This window comes from Narcine bancroftii, chromosome 1, assembly GCF_036971445.1.
Source record: "Narcine bancroftii isolate sNarBan1 chromosome 1, sNarBan1.hap1, whole genome shotgun sequence".
Classification (NCBI taxonomy): domain Eukaryota; kingdom Metazoa; phylum Chordata; class Chondrichthyes; order Torpediniformes; family Narcinidae; genus Narcine; species Narcine bancroftii.
Genome location: NC_091469.1, coordinates 18,822,902 through 18,842,991, shown reverse-complemented (window position 1 = coordinate 18,842,991; position 20,090 = coordinate 18,822,902). Strand labels below are relative to the sequence as shown.

General features: G+C 42.3%; 1 protein-coding gene and 1 long non-coding RNA gene across 3 annotated transcripts in view; both read right to left on the bottom strand.

Annotated features, from left to right (window-relative positions):
* The window catches only part of LOC138755419 (uncharacterized), a 63,048-nt gene extending 52,292 nt beyond the window's left edge, over nt 1-10,756 (bottom strand). For both annotated transcript variants that reach the window (XR_011352269.1, XR_011352274.1), the window contains exons 1-2: nt 10,532-10,756; nt 7,523-7,624 (exon numbers count right to left, since the gene is read on the bottom strand). This is a non-coding gene — a long non-coding RNA (uncharacterized lncRNA). The remainder of the gene's footprint in view (nt 1-7,522; nt 7,625-10,531) is intronic.
* The window catches only part of LOC138755386 (leucine rich adaptor protein 1-like), a 322,011-nt gene that overhangs the window by 222,758 nt on the left and 79,163 nt on the right, over nt 1-20,090 (bottom strand). The gene's annotated exons all lie outside the window — the stretch shown is intronic.

Sequence of the window (20,090 nt, the reverse complement as noted above, 5' to 3'; positions counted from 1 at the left end):
AACAGAGATGAAGAATGATGTGTTTGGAAGCCTTTATCAAGATAGAGATCAGTTGGGATGTAGCCATTATTAGGAGGACAGAATGGTAGGGGTTAGACAAGAGGCCGCAAGGTGAACCAGGGAGGGGTAAAGGATGATAGACAGATGGGGAGGATGAGGTGGAGTTGGGAGGGAGAGGCAGTTAATTGGCAGGTGCCGGACATAGGGAGAGAAAGAAGAGGCAAAAGGGTGAGGAAGATTAAATCAGAGCAGTGGTTTGCCAACTTTTTCTTTCCACTCACACACCACTTAAAGTAATCTCTATGCATTCAGTGCTGATTAGTAAGGGATTACTCCTAGTACTTAAGGTGGTATGTAAGTGGAAAGAAAGTTTGAAAACTATTGTTTTAATCATACCTAATTGGCTCATTGTGTGCACAGTCTCATAACTCAAAAGGAAATGGGCTGATGACAATTTTTCTCAAGCAAAATATTCAGTGACAATTGGGTCTAGAGCAGTGATTCTCAACATTCCCTTCCCACACATACCACCTTAAGCAATCCCTTACTAATCATAGAGCACCCATGGCATAGGGATTACTTAAGGCAGTATGCAAGTGGAAAGAAAGGTTGAAAACCACTGAGCTAGAGGAAAGTAATCAATGGAAACAAAGGCTTCTAGTCTAGTGGTATAGATATTAGCACTTACTGTATCAATGTACTGTATGGGCTGGCTAGCCCCCTGCATCTGTGACTCTTCACCTCAGAATCCCCATAAAGGACATGACACCCAAACACCCTCCTTCAATACCTGCCTTGGATCCAGGCCAGTAACATGTGAGATGCGCTGATGTTTTATGGTGTTTAAAGCCTATTAATCACAACTCAGTCTAATGAGGTTGATCAATATTGCTACAATTTAATCACCATAAATTTTGTGCCATGGACAATGCAATACAGGCAGATAAACTGGACACCAACCCTAAAGATCTGGAGGCCTCAGTTAAATCAATGACTAGCTGCACTGCCTCAGCACCTTTATGAGATGCAACAACATGCAGAGTGAGGAAAACCAACAAGATCTACTCTTTGCTCAGGTTGGCCACTACACTACTTAGCCACAATGGAGCTCCTGCAGAGACAGTATCGAACCCTGACGAATATCATCTATGCCAGGTACCTTCTGGTCAGTGGATGAATATATGCAGGTCCTATGGGAGCAGGGGTGAGACAGCAGCTGCAGAGATGTCTGCTGTTGTCCACTTAGAGGAACTTATGCAATGAATGTGTGGCTGAATTCAAGTTTTGAGTATATCAGACTGAGACTCCTAGAAAAGGGCTATTGAAACCTCCAAAAAGTAGTCAACCTGGTTAAAAAGCTCTTGAGAGAGCAGCTGAATGTGAAGGTCTTCTCTGGAAATGTGGCCACCAAGTGGGCAGCATGGGCAGGGTCCCAGGTCACCACCATTGCAATCGAGCACCCAAAGTGCTACTTCTGTGGCCATGCAAAGTATCCCCAAAAGAGCTGCCCAGCCCAAAATGCCATGTGTTTTGCTTGCAGGAAGAAGGGACACTGGGCAAGGCACGTAGGTCCAAACCTTCCTCCAACAGCATTGTGTGCAGCTGGCAGCTTCCACCACCTTGAACAGCATTACTTCCTGTTGTGGGGAACAGTTCAGCAAACTGGGATGGCACTACTTCTGGCATCACTTCTGGTGATGAGAAGCAGCACCACATGCATGGCATGGGGCAGCCATCCTGGGGTCACACCCAAACCAGTACTACAACAGTAATTCAGATAGCGACCAAATGTTGGCCTCAATTACCCTGGATCAAGGCAGCCCACATCAACTAGCCAGAGCCATAATAGATAGAGGTAAATGGTCATGTCATGATCTGCCCATTCTATACCAGGAGTACAGAGCTTCATTCACCCCAGAGCAATATAGTGCTACTCCATCACAGTAACTCCAGCAAAGTGTAAAGTTGCCTTGGCCTCCAAATCCCACTTGGCTGAGATCCACAGCAACTGCACCATGCATTGACCATGTGTAGCACTGAGTACAAGAATTTTAAGCTCCTCATCTTGCCAAAGCTCTGCATGCCAGACATACTAGGACTGGACTTCCAGTGCCAGCTCAAAACCTTCAAAATGCAGTTTGACTCCCCTTACAGTTCACAACTAACATTTTTTTTTTTTTTATAAACCACCCACCCTCCCCTCTGAGCACAACCTGCAGTCTGTCCACATTACAGGTCACACCACCACCTGTTTGAGAAACTCACTCCCAACTGCAAGCCTGTCACCACCAAGAGCAGGTGATAGAGCCCTGGGGACAGATCCTTCAAAGCAGAAGTTAGACTTCTGGCTGAAGGGATCATCAAACCCAACACCAGCCTCTGGATGGCACAGATGGCAGTAGTTGAGAGAAATACCACATGGTCATCCATTATAGTCAGACCATAAACTGATTTACCCAGTTGGATGACAAACTCCCCTCTCCTGCATAGCTGAGATGGTGAATGAGATCACCTATTACTTGGTCTTCTCAACCATTGATCTCAAGTCAGCTTACCACCAACACCCAATCTGCCCAGAGAACAGCTCATACACTGCCTTCAAGGTAGACGACTGCCTCAACCACTTCCTCTGGGTCCCTGTCTTCCAGAGGGTGATGGGTCAGATAGTGGACAACTTTGAGCCAAAGGCCACATTTCCCCAACTGGGCGACGTGATCATCTGCGGCCATGACCAGCAGGATCATGATGCTATTCTACAGAAATTTCTCCAGATGGCCAGAAGTCTCAACCTCATGTACAACCAAAAGAACATTAACATTAAAACATAATGGTATTGTTCAGGCCCTTCAACCCTCCATGTTGTGTCAAACCATAAAAGTACTGAACTCTCACTACCTTATAACCTTCTCCTTTCCTTTTGTCCATGTGGCTATCTCTAGTCTTTTAAAGGCCCCCAATGTTTCAGCCTCTACCACCACCCCTGGCAAGGCATTCCATGCCCCAACAAATCCTAAAAAACTTACCCCTGATGTCTCCCTTATACTTCCCTCAATCTTATACACATGTCCTCTAGTGGTTGTTATTCCCACCCTATGAAACAGGTATTGGTTGTCTACCCCTTGCCTCAATTTTGTAGACATCAATCAAGTCCTCTCTCATCCTTCTATGCTCCAAAGTCCCAGATTTGCCACCCTGCCTCACCAGAGACTTGTAAAGCTGCAACACAACTTCTCTACTCTTAGACACAATTCTCCTTCCCCCACCCCCCCATTAATGAAGCCCTGAATCTAAGGCTTTTTAAACCATCCTATCAAACTGAGTAACTACCTTGAGGGATATGGACATGAACCCCAAGATCCCACTGTTCATTCACACTCTTAATTAACCAGACATTAACCTCATACTCAGCTTTTCTATTTGTCCTGCTAAAATGTATCACCTCACTTGACTGGATTGGAATCCATTTGCCATTTTTCTGCCTGTCTCTGTCCTCTTGCAATCTCTGACAGCCTTCAGCTCCATCTACAATTCTTCCATTTTTATGTCATCCACAAGCTTACTCACCCAACTTTCTGTATCATCCATGTCACTTGTACATTAAAAAGGCACAAAGATCAAGGGACCAAAAACTGATCCTTGTGGCTCTCCACAAGCCACTGCCCTCCATGTAGAGTTCCTCTCTTCCACCACTACTGTTGTCTTCCTGCAAGCCATTTTATTTTATTTTTTTTTAAATTCAGACAGTCAAGGTGCCACTGATCCTACGCCTCTCGACCTTCTGGATGAGTCTCTCATGGAAAACCTTATCAAATCCCTTACTGAAATTCATAGACCATATCTACTGCCCTACCCTCCTCAATTTCTTTTGAGACTTCCTCGAATCTCATTTAGGCTCGTAAGGCACCACCTTCCCTTTACAAAGCTATACTTACTATTCTTTATTTTAAATATTTTATTTAAAATTACCACATTAATTGCTACATATTGATACAAACATTTTTATACAAAAATCCCAACCACCCTACTAATACTCTCCCTCCTCCCTTCCACACCAAGAAAGAAAAAGATCTTATACAATCACATTTAGACTTTTTGGCTGCAAGAACGGTGGCACCTATCGGAGCAGACAGAGAGATCAAATTTTAACACCAATAATTTTCAAGAGCTCCAAACTTTAGTAAAGAAAAATATTTATCTTAAATTATGCAATCTTTTCTAAAGGAATACAAGCTTTCATTTCAATACACCATCTTTTCATACTTAAATGAGACTTCGATTTCCATGTAATAGCTAAACACTTAAACAGCCAGAGACAAATGCAAAAATTCAATTTGATACATAGTCAATTTCAATCTTAAAGCTATCGACTTAATATCTCCAAATAGAAACAACAATGGATCAAAAGGCAAATTCACTTTTAATATCCATTCCAAAAATGATTCAACTTGCAACCTAAAACTTTTAACCTTAGGACAGGTCCACATCTAATGTAAAAATACCTACTTCTTGACCACATCTAAAACATAAATCTGAAGAACTAAGTTGATAATTTTTCAATTTATGCAGAATGAAATACAATTGGTGTAAAAAGTTATATTGCACTAACCTATAATGTACATTTATTACCTTAATCATTTTGTCTTCACAAATTTCTCCAAACATTTTCATCAATCTTTCTAAATCAGATTCCAATTTCATTCTTGGTTTATGAACATCTGGTTTAGGCATTTTATTTTGTAACAGCATATACATCTTAGAAATATTTTTTTAGTCATCTTAAGTAATAATTTTAAAGAGGATTGTCTAAATAATTTTAAACTATACCTAGTTTTTCTGATAATTTTTTTTTTTTAAAACCTGATAGTAACAAAAAAGGTAATCGCAGGGATATGCTGACTATTCGAATAAATTATACCTCTCCAAATGCTGGTGGATCCTATCCTTAAGAATCCTTTCCATTAGTTTACACACCACTGACATGAGACTCACTGATCTATAATTCCCAGGATTCTCCTCATTACTTTAAAAAAACAAGTGGGCTACATTTTCCATTCCTCTGGCACCTCCCCATAATCAAAGAGGATTCAAAGACCATAGCTAATGCTCCCAAAATTTCTTGCCTCCCACAGCAACTTAAGGTATATCTATCCAGCCCCAGGGACTTATCAATCTTTATATTTAGAAGATCTAACACTTCCTTTTCCATAATCACCACATAGTCCTGCTCTATTTAGACTTCATCCTGATCAATATCCTTTTCTCTTGTAAATACTGACAGTGCTCATTCAGGACCTCCCCTGCCTCTTTGGCTTCAAGGTACATGTTGCCTCATCTTTTAATGGTCCTCCCTCCACTTCTATCATTTTTGTTTATATCTACACATACATAAAATGCCTTGGTGTTATCTTTAATCCTACCTATCAAGGCCTTTTCATGCCCCCTTTGAGATCTCCCAATTTCCTTCTTGAGCTCTTTCCTGGCTTCAATACATTTCTCATGAGCCCCATCTTTTCCCTGCTTCCTTTTTCTAACATAAGCTTGCTTCTTCCTCTCTACAAGTCACCTTACCCATTTTGGTCATCCTAGGTTCCCCTTTCCTACTATTTTTCCCCCCTTGTCCTAGTGGGACCAACCTGTCCTGGACCCAGCTTAATTGGTCCCATAACTTCCTCCACATTAGTTCTGTGCTCTCCCCCTTGAACATCTCTTTCCAAATAATATTCCCTAGTTCCTGCCTAATCCTTTCATAATTTGCTCTTCCCCAGTTAATCACTCTCCATTTCTATAGCTACACTGAAGCTAAGGGAGTTGTGATCATTTTCAAAGTGCTCCCCCACCAAGAGGTCTACCATTTGATACCCAGCATCAGATCCTGTATGGCCCCTTCTCTCATCAGCCTGTCCACATATTGTATTAAGAATCCTTCTTGAACACCTAACAAATTCAACACCATCTATCTGCCTTGCAGCCTGGAGGTCCCAGTCAATATTAGGGAAGTTAAAATCTCCCATAACTACAATCCTGTGTTTCCTGCACCATTCTAGAATCTGTCCACTTATCTGTCCCCCAGAATCCAGGAGACTATTTGGGGGCCTATAGACATCTCCCAGCACAGTGAGTGCTCCCTTCCCATTTCTGATTTCCACCCATACTAACTCAGTGGACTCACCTTCCACAGTGTCTTCCTTCTGAAAAGCTGTGATACTACTCTTAAGCAACATTGCCACTCCTTTTTTAAAAAAAAATAAAACAGCTATACCCTGGTACCTGCATATCCAATCCTGTCCTGTCCTTCCTCCAGCCAGGTTTCAGTAGTAGCTACAATATCATAGCTCCATGTACTGATACAAGTTCTTAAGTTCACCCCCTTTATTCCTTATACTCCTAGTGCTGAAATAGGCATGTTTCAACCTTTCTAAATGGTGGCAGTTATGATTTTCCCCCCTTCTTGTCTTTCCTCAACATTAGACTTGTAGCATCCTGCTTTTGTCCAACTACCCTCACCTCTGCATTCATGATCTGATTCCCACAACCTGCCAAAGGAGTTTAAACCCTACCCATCAGCTCTCGCAAAACCTCCTGCCAGCATTTGTCCCCTTCCAGTTCAAGAACAGCCATTTAAAAAAAAATATATCTATCTATCTATCTATTTTTATATATATATATATATATATATATATATATATATATATATATAGAGGTCTGACCTTCCCCAGAAGTGATCCCAATAATCTAGAAATCTGAAACCCTGCCACAACTCTTCAGCCACAAATTTATCACCTATAACTTTCTATTTGTACCCTGTCTAGCACATGGCACAGGCAGCAATCCTGCTATTACCATCCTTGAGGTCCTGTCTTTTAACTTCCTACCCAACTCCCTAAGTTCCCTCAAGGACCTCTTCTCCTCTCTATGTCATTGGTCCCCACATGAACCACAACATCCATAAGTGTCTCTTCCCCCCCTTCCAGAATGCTGTGGAGTCAGAGACATCCCTGACCCTGGCAACAGACAACAAACCATCAGGAGTCACAATACATTCCAACAAACTTCCTGTCCGCCCTTCTAACCAACAAGCCCCCTGTTACCAAGGCTCTCCTCTCTCAGCCCTTTCCTTCTAGCTGAGGTGTCCAGCCTCTGCACCAGTGACTTGACTGCCTCAACTTGCCCCTAATAGATCCTTCCCACCAACAGTATCCAAAACAGCATACCCATTATCAGTGGGAACATCCACATGGGGTACTCCGCACTACCCTTGCCTTCCTTTTCCTTCCCTGACAGTCACACAGCTATCTGTGCTCTATCTATTTGGGGTGACTACCTCCCTGCAACTCTTCTCAGTGGCTGCCTCAACCACTTTAACAACCACAGTTCAGCCAGCTCTAGTTGCCAGGCTCAATAAGTTGATGAATGCACTTTCTACAGGTAGGATTAGCTGAGATAAGTATACAACCCAGATCTCCTGCATCTAGAATAATCCACACCCCTAACTTTGTATGAAAACTCCCTTGATTAGACTTACCTTCTTAGATTCAAGCAGCAACTTTAAAATCCCACTCTTTCCTTGAGCCATTCCATCAATGGCTGCTCCTGGGCCTGGACCACCTTTTAGATAATGTTAACTCTATGAACACAAGAAGTGTGCAGCTCGTGACAATTTGCTCAATTCCTCACACCTGCAGGCCAATGATCCAATCACTGCCTCAACACTTAACACTAACAAGTCACTTAAATATTTAATTCTAAATGGTAAACCAACTGAAAAACAAAATAAGCTTAATATTTTAATTAGGTAATTGTGGTTATTACTTTGTTTTCTAATAAATGTAAAAAAAAACAAAGTAAAGTGTCTTGCTCTTTTTAAATCTGCTATTGACCAACATCATGCACCTGCGCACTAGGCCCCCTTCCCGACCATAGTCCCTGCATGTCTAAATAAATATATAGATTCATTGACCGACCTTTAAAGCTCTGCTAGTCCTAGCCCCTCTACATGTACAAACAAATAAATAAACACCTAACCCTCTACTATTCCTAGCCTCCACACGTCTAAATAAATAAATGTTTAAACCACTGTTATTCACAGTTTTTCCAGTGATTCTCCTTGCTCCTGGCTCCTCACCAAGAAGATTAGCACTTCACAGCTGGCCATCTCGGTGGCGTGATGGAGAATGGCATCATTGGGCCTGACCCTGACCTCATGCGCCCCCTGCTGGAGCGCCCATTGGCCCACAACCTCAGGGCCTTGAAAAGGTGCTTGGATTTCTTTTCCTACTACGCCAAGTGGATCCCTAATTATGCAGACAAAGCCCGCCCCCGGTAAAATCAGCCACTTTTCCACTATTGGCAGAAGCCTAAGCGGCATTCACATGCATCAACATCCCCAAGACAGCGATGCATGCGGTGGATGAATTCATCCCTTTCCATGTTGTGAGTGATGCATCCGACTTTGCCCTGGTAGCCACGCTCAACCAGATGGGCAGGCCCATGGTATTTTTTTTCCCAAATCCTCCAGGGCCCCGAACTTTGGCACGTAGCCATCAGGAAGGAAGCCCAAGCCATAGTGGAAGCTGTGCGCCACTGGCTGGCAAATTGTTCACCCTGCTGACTAACCAACATGAGGTCACCCTTATGTTCAATAACAAAGAGCAGGGAAATATCAAGAACGACAAGATCCCGAGGTGGGTAATTGAGCTATCCACCTACAACTACAAGATCTTGTACTGGCCCAGAAAGCTTAACAAGCCTCCCGATGCCTGACCCAGGGGACATGCGCCAATGCACAGTTGGACCCTCTGCAAGTCTTCCACAGCAGCCTCAGCCACCCTGGGTTCACCAGGCTATACCACTTTGTTAGAGCTTGCAATCTCCCTTACTCGGTTGAGGATATCAGGAAACTGACAGATGGAGCTGCCCCATCTGCGCCGAATGTAAACCCCAATTCTATCGGCTAGACTAAACTCACATTATTAAAGTCACTCACCCTTTCAAACGTCTGAGTAGAGACTTCAAGGCCCCCTCCCTTCCACCAACAGGAATGTATATTTCCTCAACATTATCGATGAATACTCTCACTTCCCTTTCAACATCCCCTGCCCAGACATGATACAGTCATAAAGTTACTATGCAGCATATTCACTCTGTTCAGATACCAATGCTATATCCATAGTGACTGGGGATCCTTGTTTATGGATCTGAGGAGCTGCGTCAGTACCTGCTGGCCAAGAGCATAGGCACAAGTTGGACCAAGACCTATAACCCCTGAGGGAATGGCCAGATAGCAAGGGAAAACACCACTGCCTGGAAGGCAATCAAGTCAAAAGGCCTCCTCATCTCCCAGTGGTAAGAATTCATCCCTGACATGCTCCACATGACCAAGACCCTCCTCTGTATGCTACTAATGCCACACTGCATGAAAGGCTCTTTTCCTTCTGCAGGAAGTTGGCATTGAGAACCACATTTCCGTCCTGGCTGACAACTCCTGGACATGTCCTGCTTTTGAGGCATACCAGGACCTAAAAGGTCCACCTCCTCCATGAAAACCTCTAGTATGCTTATGTGGAGTACCAGGATGGTCAGCAGGACATGGTTTCTCTCCAGGACCTAGCAAATGCAGGGGACCCTTCAACCAACCAATCTGCATCCCCTCACGTAACAGGCCAAATGGCCCAACTAATTGCGCCTGACACCCCCCTCCAACCCCAGACCAAGCATCTCCACAGTCCTATTAACCCCCCTCAGCTACCTGCCACACAAAACACCACACAGGAGCTAGCAGCTGCGCCACAACAAGCCCTGTGACGTCACGACAGACGAGACCAATGGACAGGCTGATCCTGTAATGGACATTGATTCACTTCTCCCCACTGGACATTATTTTAAAAGAAGGGGTGAATATGGTGGAACCACTGTATAGCTATTAGCACTGTCTGTATGAATGCACTGTATGAGCTGGCTGGCCCCCTACACCTGTGGCTCCTCCCCATAAAGGCTGTTATGCCCAAACTCCTCCCTCAGTACCTGCCTTGGAACCAGGCCAGCAACATGTGAGATGTCTTATGGTGTCAAAGCCTATTAATCACAACTCTCTGTCTAATGTGGTTGATTGACAGCATTACAGTCCTAGAATCGGATGATTAAAGGAGGCGATGATGGTGATATAATGGAAACTATTAGGGGAGAAGTAAAGGGCACATTGAACCAGATGGAACTGATGTGTGGGGAGGGGGTAATATCCCATGTTTGCCTTTTGGAATTAAATCTCACTCTCTGGGAATTAAAATAAGAACATTGCATGTGTGCAGCCTTAATTTTTCCATCCATTAATTTTAATGGCTGGAATTCTATAGGCTGCACCCTGGGACTTTGCACTCCCTGCAGATACGGAATTCATAGGAACACTGATGTGTAAAATTACCTCATTAATTCCCTCTTAAAGTTAGTTTTATTCTCTTGTTTAATAGGTTCCCCTTTTCACATCCCATAACCAATCATGTTTGGATTAAAAAAAACTTTGCTCCTTAATTCTTACTTTTAATATTTTTCTTCTGCAATTTGAGCCTGGCCTGTTAATGTTCTGCCTGCTTTATTGATCATTGTTCCTTGGTGGCTATCATTTGGATATTGTCAAAAAGCTGTGAGGTCCCTGAAGCTGATCACTGGGACTTCTCCAGACGTTGAGTAGTTTTCTACCTCCTTCGTAGTAATGATCTGGAAGGTGCTGTCCGAATGTTTGGCAGCTAAATTTTCTCTGCAGAGCTCTAAAGGAAGTTGAAAGTTTTCTTTTAATGAGCCGTGCAGCACAGCAACATACCTTTCGACCCAACTCATCCATGCTGACCAAAAATGTTCAAAACTTATCATTTTCAGGACTTTGGAAAATGAACAAGGATTTGGACTGACTTATTTGCTTTGCAAGGATTGGGAAAGGACCTAATGAACATTTTCTGCTTGCAAATTAAAAAAAATAACTTCACTAACTCCCCCATTTACTCTGTGCCCAAACTAACTTGTTTCCTCTCTTTCTGAGAGAGGCTCTTCAACCTCACTGCAAACTGTTTCCCTTTCCATAGATGCTATAGACAACACTTTCCTTATTCTAATATATCCTAATTTCAAAATATCATCTTGCAAAAGCATGAGCTATAATATTTGTAAGTTCCATCTCTTTAATCCAATAAATCTAACTCTGTGGCTGTTGCTTTATGTAGCTTTAATTCATTGATAAAAGAGATAAACATTTTGCATAATTTTGCATTAAGACTTTCATAAAAATGAATAACAAAATATTTACTGTATCATGATGCAAAAATAGAAATACTAGTTTGAAGAAATACACAAACTTAAATGAGATGCACAGAAAATTCAATGAAAAATTTCTTGTGCTCACACCTTCTACTCCTGAAGATTAATAAACAAGCCAGTAGTCTGGGCAGATATTATGACATGTTACATAATAGTAACTATGGTAACACTACAAACAATAGTCTCTTAAAGAGATAGGCACAAAATTTACTAAGAATTAAAAAAACACAAGGTTTTAACCTTTACAGATGCTGCCTGACCTGCTGAGTCTTTCCAGCATTTTTTGCTTCCATTTCTAGTCCTCTTGTTTCTGTAGTTTAACAATTCTCTAATTCTATCATATTATACATATTCATTTTGGTAGTTTACAAAAGGATTCCAGTAGGAAAGCAATTAATGTAGCAAGTTGCAACTCATTTACTAATAAATATTTTAATCTTTTTATGAAGAATTCAAATGTACATTTTCAGGCATTTGTTACACTAGTTAAGGGAACTGAAGTACTTGGTGTAACAATTGAATGATCTATAAACCAATTGAAATGTTTAATTAAAAAAAGTCACAACATTGTAGAAGCTGATTCTGGCCATTGAAACCCACGCTGCCCAATTACACTCAATCAACCCTATACCCTGTACATTTTTGGAGGGTGGGAGGAAACTTGGGAAAACCCTACGTAGGAGGGTGTATAAGTTCTTTACAGACAGCACCATATTTGAACCTTTTTCGCTGGTGCTGTAATAGAGCGCCACCCAAAAGTGGTGCCCAACAATGTATGGAAGACCATTTCAGACACAGAAAAAAGTACATGTAAATATCTCTTCAATATATAATTATGCTTTGGTACAATTTTCATCCGAACATCGAAATAATTGGTAAATTTAATTGTCTTTTTTTAAATGTTCCTTCCTCATCAATTTTGTATTCCCATGATGTGTAGATTTTATTTTTGCATGGTTAACTTTGTAAATATGTTGTGTTGTCTTATCTGCCAGATTCCATGTTTGTTTAAGCAGAGATCAACACTACAAGTCATGGAGGGTAAACACGGGCTGTAAACTTAGAAACTGAATGGTTGAAGAACTTTAAAACTCTTTAATCAAGAAAATCAAATTAGCAATTCCAAATGAGTAACACAAAGGAATGTATATGACTGTACTTGATTATTTTATATTCTGTAGTTATTCCTCAGACTAAAAATGTGATCGTCGACAAATAAATCCTGAGAAGTAATTTAATAGTTATTTTTCCACTCAGCCTGAGAGTTAATTGCACATTAAAAGATCATGGGGAAAAGTGGGATGCAGTTCACACTCCACTCGCAGAGTGATGTTGACTCTTTGTATCATATTATCTGAACTGACGAAAGAACAGTATTTGACTCCTGAGGACTCATGTGCATTTGGATATAATGCTTGCCTGTTCTGTGACAACCCTACAGAGTAATATTTTGTGACACAAACAAACCCAAATTATGATTTGATTCTTTAAGCATGCAGTATCTAGACATTTTGCATTATATTTTAATATAGTGATTATAATTTGCTGCCTAGGAAAGGCAGCCAACACACTGAAGGACTCATCGCATCTGGACACATACTCTATTCTCCCTTCCCCCCACCCTCCACATCAAGAAGAAGACTTAAGAGTGTGAAAGCATGCACAAACAAGCCTCTTCCTACAACTGTCAGGGTCTTGAATGAACCCCATAAGTGTGCTATCATATCGCCTTTGCTTGATGTTAATTAATTTTCCTGTTCATTGTCGTCCTATACCTTGTAAAATGTGCTCTTTAGACCATAAGACATTGGAGAAGGAATTGGCCATTCAGCCCACTGAGTATACCCCTTGAGCCTTTCCATCTTCGCTGATCTACTATCCTTCTAAACTCAATTCTCCTGCCTTCTCTTCCTTAACTCTTTCTTTCCTTTCTAATCAAGAACTTATCTAACTATCCTAAATATAACTAATGTCAGCCTCCACAACAGTCCAGGGCAGCACATTCCATTGATTCACCACCTTCAGGTGATGTGATTTCTCTTCATCTCTGTTCTAACAATTTTGTTTTGTATTCTGAGGCTATACGTTCTGGTCCTAGACTCTCAAACAACTTCTCTACATCTACTCTGTCCACTTCCTTCAGTTTTCGACAGGTTTATAATAAGATCCCACTCATTCCTTTAACTCCAGCAAGTACAGTCTCAGAGCTATCGAATGCTTCTTGTTTGATAACCATTTAGTTTCAGGGATCATACTAGTGAATCTACTCTGAATATTTTCTAATGCTAACACCTTCTTCCTCTGAATGGAGCCTAAAACTACTCATGTGGTCTGACCAATGTCTTGTAATGTATCAATATTGCATCTTTGCTGTTATATGCTATCTGTCTCAAAATCAGAATTAGGGAACATGGTTAGCATAGCAATTAACAGCATGTTGTTGTAGCTTCAGCAATTGGGACTGGGGTTTGAATCCAACATTGTTTGATTCTCCTCATGTCTGCATGGGTTTCCTTCCTCTGACTGTTCAAAATGTTCTGGGGTTGTTGATCATTTGGGTGTAATTTGGTGGCACAAGCTCATGAACTGAAAGGGCCCTTTTTGCGCTGTAAATTTAAAAAAATTAAAATCAGCATTTATTTTCATGAATGTATCCCAAAATGTATTGTTTTGCAGCAGTATTACAAAATTGCTATAAATTACATTAGAAAAATAATAAATTAGTGCAAAGGAGGAGAAATTGATGAGTGTTTGTGGTTCATTGTCCATTCAAAAATATAATGGCTTGGATTCCATTTGCCTTCCTTACCACTGACTCCATATTCTCTTTAGGGAATCTTGCATGGGGACTCCCAAGTCCCTCAACACCTTTGATTTCTGAACACACTGCCTTTTTGGAAAATAGTCTACATCTTTATTCCTTTGACCAAAGTGCATGACCATATACTGTATTCCATCTGTCATTTCCTTGCCCAATCTCTTAATCTGTCTAAGTCCTTCTCCAGACACAGGGCTTCCTTAATACTAACTGCCCCTCCTCCTATCTTTGTACCGTCTGCAAACCTGGCTACAAAACCATGAATTTCATCATTCAACACAGTTCAATTAACTGCTCATGCAAACCCTGCGAAACTCTACTATTGATTAAACAAAAATTTTTTGTATATATATATATATATATATATATATATATATGTGTAAATCATTTGTCTGTATATCTGAATGTGTGTTTGCAGGGCGGCACGGCTAGTGTAACAGTTAGCGCAACACTGTTAGAGAACCAGCCATCAGACCAGGGTTCAAATCCTGTAAGGAGTTTGTACATTTTACCTGTGTCCGCGTATGTTTTCCCCAGGTGCTCCAGTTTCGTCCCACCATTGGGAGTTGTAAGTTAATTGGGCAGCATGGGCTTGTGGTCCAAAGTGGCAGGTTACTATGCCGAATGTCTGTTTTCGCACTGATGTCTGGAGAACACTGTACACTGGGGTTCTACTTGTACAATTGGATGATAATAGACTTGAACTTGAATGTTAGAGATAACCTGTTACTATGATTGTAGATTGAAAAGAGGGTTGGTGCGAGAACACAGCCTTGCTTCACGCCATTGTTAATGGAGAAGGGTTCAGAGAGCTCATTGCTGTATCTGACCCGACCTTGTTGGTTTTCGTGCAGTTGGATAATCATGTTGAGGAACTTTGGGGGACATCCGATGCGCTCTAGTATTTGCCAAAGCCCTTTCCTGCTCACGGTGTCGAAGGCTTTGGTGAGGTCAACAAAGGTGATGTAGAGTCCTTTGTTTTGTTCTCTGCACTTTTCTTGGAGCTGTCTGAGGGCAAAGACCATGTCAGTGGTTCCTCTGTTTGCGCGAAAGCCGCACTGTGATTCTGGGAGAATATTCTTGGCGACACTAGGTATTATTCTATTTAGTAGAATCCTAGCGAAGATTTTGCCTGCAATGAAAGACCCCAACAATGAAGACGCTGTTTACATCCGGTACCGCATGGATGGCAGTCTCTTCAATCTGAGGCGCCTGCAAGCTCACACCAAGACACAAGAGAAACTTGTCCGTGAACTACTCTTTGCAGATGATGCCGCTTTAGTTGCCCATTCAGAGCCAGCTCTTCAGCGCTTGACGTCCTGCTTTGCGGAAACTGCCAAAATGTTTGGCCTGGAAGTCAGCCTGAAGAAAACTGAGGTCCTCCATCAGCCAGCTCCCCACCATGACTACCAGCCCCCCCACATCTCCATCGGGCACACAAAACTCAAAACGGTCAACCAGTTTACCTATCTCGGCTGCACCATTTCATCAGATGCAAGGATCGACAATGAGATAGACAACAGACTCGCCAAGGCAAATAGCGCCTTTGGAAGACTACACAAAAGAGTCTGGAAAAACAACCAACTGAAAAACCTCACAAAGATAAGTGTATACAGAGCCGTTGTCATACCCACACTCCTGTTCGGCTCCGAATCATGGGTACTCTACCGGCACCACCTACGGCTCCTAGAACGCTTCCATCAGCGTTGTCTCCGCTCCATCCTCAACATCCATTGGAGCGCTTTCATCCCTAACGTCGAAGTACTCGAGATGGCAGAGGTCGACAGCATCGAGTCCACGCTGCTGAAGATCCAGCTGCGCTGGGTGGGTCACGTCTCCAGAATGGAGGACCATCGCCTTCCCAAGATTGTGTTATATGGCGAGCTCTCCACTGGCCACCGTGACAGAGGTGCACCAAAGAAAAGGTACAAGGACTGCCTAAAGAAATCTCTTGGTGCCTGCCACATTGACCACCGCCAGTGGGCTGATAACGCCTCAAACCGTGCATCTTGGCACCTCACAGTTTGGCGGGCAGCAACCTCCTTTGAAGAAGACCGCAGAGCCCACCTCACTGACAAAAGGCAAAGGAGGAAAAACCCAACACCCAACCCCAACCAACCAATTTTCCCTTGCAACCGCTGCAATCGTGTCTGCCTGTCCCGCATCGGACTTGTCAGCCACAAACGAGCCTGCAGCTGACGTGGACTTTTTACCCCCTCCATAAATCTTCGTCCGCGAATCCAAGCCAAAGAAAAGAAAGATGATTGTAGAACACTTCTCATTATGCAATGTATTTTGTGACAAATAAACTTAACTCATTTATTTAAACTTTTTAATATGCTATCTTCATGGCCACCATTATCGAGGATATTTTATTTGCTGCCACACATAATGTTCCCAATGGAATGGCTCACAATCCATGATGCTGCACAATTTGCACAGGGTTAATCATGAATATTTGTACGAAAACGAAAAAATGACAAATCACTTTAGCAGGTCAGTCCGCATTTTCGAAAGAGAAATAGACTTAAAATGTCAGATCAAAGATTCTCTATGCAGAATGAAAGGTATATCATTTATATTTATTTCACTTTTAAGTTTTATTTAAATGAAATATGCCATCATATACTAGGCCCTTAAACATTGGAGAACATGTTGAATATTCAGCAGGGGCGTAGCCAGGTTCTAATGTTAGGGGGAGTGATCACATAAAAACGATACATACCAGATGGTGATTCAGTGGTTGAAAGGTGGACCACACTGAGCCATGTCGGAGCTGGAGGTGGGGGTGTTGGGGGGGGAGAGCCCCGTCGGAGTGGGGTGGGAGAGTTGCATCAGAGCGGAGGGAGCTATGTTGGAGTTGGGGTGGGGGAGACCTACATTGGTGGGGGGGGTGCGGTTTGGTGGGCATCCACGTCAAGCACCTCCATCCTGCTAGCTAAGACACTGATACTCAGCCATAATTTACTTGGTAAACTTCCAATCAAATTTACAAGTATGCACGTTGTTGAGGAGCAATACACCTTGAGAGATCACTGAAATATTTGACCAGTTGACTAAAACCCCTTTTACCCAGATGATTCACGCCGGTGTTATCTGCATTTTGAATGCTTTGCCTACCTGTGTGAATGTGTCGAAGGTAGATTGAGAATTCTGAACTTATCCATCTTTTATCCGCCAAGGCAGGTAGTGTCAAAGGAAAAGTGGGGCTGTATATCAGGTCCTGCCTCTTTTGCTTCCGGAAGCTGACTTGTTGTGTAAAAGGACTTACTGACCCGGCTTTCTTCTGTTCTGTGTGAGCAAGCAAGCTGGCTTCCAGATACAGATTGCGTATACGACAATAACGCAGCTTTTCAGTATAAAAAGGATGTAACTGTGCCAAACATGAAGTTTTAGAGTCTTAAATGAGGAAGAGGTGATCACTAAGTGTAAAGATTTAAAGAGCAAATTCCTCGAGGCTTTGGGGAGCTGAGGCTGAAATTGTATTTAAAGATGAGAGAAGAAAGATTTAATAGGGATCTGATGGGGAACATTCATACAGTCTGGTGAGTGAATGGAATGACCTGTCTGAAGAAGCTGAAGAGGCACGTATAATTATGACACTTAGAAGGCATTTAGACACATACATGGATAGAAAAGGTTTAGAATGATGTGAGCCAAATTCAGGCAAATAGAACTAATTCAGGTAGACAAATTGATCAGTGTGGAAATATTGGGCTGAATGGCCTGTTTCAGTGATCTATGATTAAGATTCTTGCATTGGTGATGCAAGATATCTTGGACTTTGTTTTATGCTGGAAAAGCTTACAGGGAAAGATGAGGTCTTGATTTAAGGTGAGTGGAGGAAAGTTCAGGGAGATGCCAAGGGTACATTTTTTTTAACTCAGAGAGTGATGAATGCCTGGAATGCATTCTGAAACTGGTGGAGAAAACTAGTACAATAGGGAAATCCAAAAGGCTCTTAGAGAGGCATATGGATTTAAGAAAAATAGAAGGTTATTGGAGTGGGGTAAGGAAAAAATTAGGTTGTGGTGAAATAGCTTTACATGGGTCAGTACAACAAAATGGGTTGAAGGGCCTGTCCTGTTCTGTAATGTTCTGTGCTCTATGATGAGGTTATGAAGTGATTAGAAAACAAGGATGTGAATACTAAAATTGATGTGCTGCTTTACCGTGCCTTAATATTGGACAGCAAACATTTGGATGATTTGTGAGCAGGCCTGAGATTGAGGACATTTGCAGCAGACTTTTGAATGAAAAATCAAGTCAAATCAAGTCAAGTAGCCTTTATTTGTAACTTTAAAACCATCCTGCAAAGCAGTGCCACAGTAGAAAAAAGAGGCAATGTTCTCCAAATCCACAGTATGATATAAAAACAGCATAAAACTACAAACAGCGAGCGCAAGAACAGAAACTTCAGGTCTGAAGAGACCACTGTAAGCGACTGCCATGCTGCCATTCTGGGCCTTAGCTGCGATTGTATCCCAGCAGGACAATTAAATATCTCAAATATATACTATCTCTCTTCCACTAAAATCAAAATGACACAAAACAACATTAAAATGTATAAGAAGAGTGCTACAATACATTGATTTTCAAAGTTTAGGTAATGGGCACAGTAAAGGCAGGTTGCAATATCATTAGACTTCAGATGTTAAAATGTTCACTCGCTCAAATGAAGAAACCATTCGTCCGGTCCAGAGAGGCCACTGCAGGCTACTGCCAAGCTGCTATCTTAGGCCAGGTTTACCGGCATCTGCTGGACTCAATATGTTAAATGTCCTCCAGCTTTAAAGGCAAACCACCTCTCTCAGTCTCTTGAGCCCAAAGTTGTCCACCACAAGGCCCCACGATCCTGGACAATGCATCTCAGGACCCTCGACCGAGGGACATGACTGTGTCACTCCTGGACATCACAGAACACCTCCTCTGACTTTGCCATGCCATCTCCTTGTTGGCAAGCAATGCCAACACCAGTGCGGAAGACGCCAAAGACTGAAGGTCACATCACCCCAACAGAGGCCTCGATTCCTCAGTCATTGAGGCCACAATGGAAGCTCCGTTCCTCAGTGGTCGAGTCTGCACAACTTTGCAGCCTCTTTTCAGAGGTCTGCTCTGGCTCAGTAATTCCCAAATTTCAGCACCCGACTCCCTGCGTTTCACCTCATCTGATAGAGATTGTGTATGGTGCCTACTTGGGGAGTTCCTTTAGCACCTGGTCTGGAGAGGCTGCTGCAGGCTATGCTCACACAGCCATCCTTTGGCAGAACAAGGGAGGTGAGCAAAGAGAAACTTGGAACAGCCTCATGTTGTGGGGAAAAAAAAGCTACAGAAATTGAAACAGGCAAACTAGCTGATACACATTATCTGGTGATAGGCTGATGAACACTTAATATGGATGTGAACAGTCTGGTTCAGTTCAACAAAAACAGTAGAGTTGGTGGAAAGGCAGTGGAATTTATGGCAAATATGGAAGGTAGTGACATTGTCTTTATTCTTTGTCACTTTGTTGGCCTTGATGAGCAGTAGCAAACAAGAGAGGCTGCTGAAGTTGAAAAACTGGAGCAACATACAAAGAGCTCAAAGGGTCAGGAAGCAGCCATGGAAGGCAATAAACAGGTAATGGTTCTGGCCAAAGCCCTGTCATCAAGATTGGGAAGAAAGAAGGCAGAAGCCAGAGCGGAAGGTTAGGGGGAAGAGGGAGGGGCAGGAGCAGCTTTGGTTGCTCAGTAATAATTGAGAGGGATAGACAGCTAAATATTTACTTGTGCAGATTATTCACACTATGGTAGTTGTTCAGTGATTGGCGATTGAGAATGCAACTCCATTGGCTGGACAGTACTTTTTGAACAACTTTATGCCACTTACCTATAAAAAATACATTATTATTTGATACAACTCCTCACATAATGATGTGCCAGTGGGGTGCAGAGATTTTAGTTTTTAGCTGAAATAAAATTTACACCTT